The sequence below is a fragment of the Etheostoma spectabile genome, chromosome 17 (assembly GCF_008692095.1).
Source record: "Etheostoma spectabile isolate EspeVRDwgs_2016 chromosome 17, UIUC_Espe_1.0, whole genome shotgun sequence".
Classification (NCBI taxonomy): Eukaryota; Metazoa; Chordata; class Actinopteri; order Perciformes; family Percidae; genus Etheostoma; species Etheostoma spectabile.
This window is the reverse complement of record NC_045749.1, coordinates 16,731,484-16,731,757: the sequence shown is the minus strand read 5'-3', so window position 1 is coordinate 16,731,757 and position 274 is coordinate 16,731,484.

The window sequence follows — 274 nt, the reverse complement described above, 5'->3', positions numbered from 1 at the left end:
AAATGAAAAATCCAACCTTTAAGGACACCAATATTCTTTGTGAATGTATAATTCATAATAAATAAATGTTCCTTAAAATACAGGGGGGATAAGTAAGTACACACTTATGTTAATTTCCCATAGAGGAAGGTAGATATTTTGGACTTTGGAATTAAAATAGCCCCCCCCCCACCTCACACACATCATTACATAGCCTTTACCCTATACATAGAGATAGGCATGGAGAACTTTCCATAAGGTCATCTCTCAATGCAAATCAAACCAGCTATTAGGC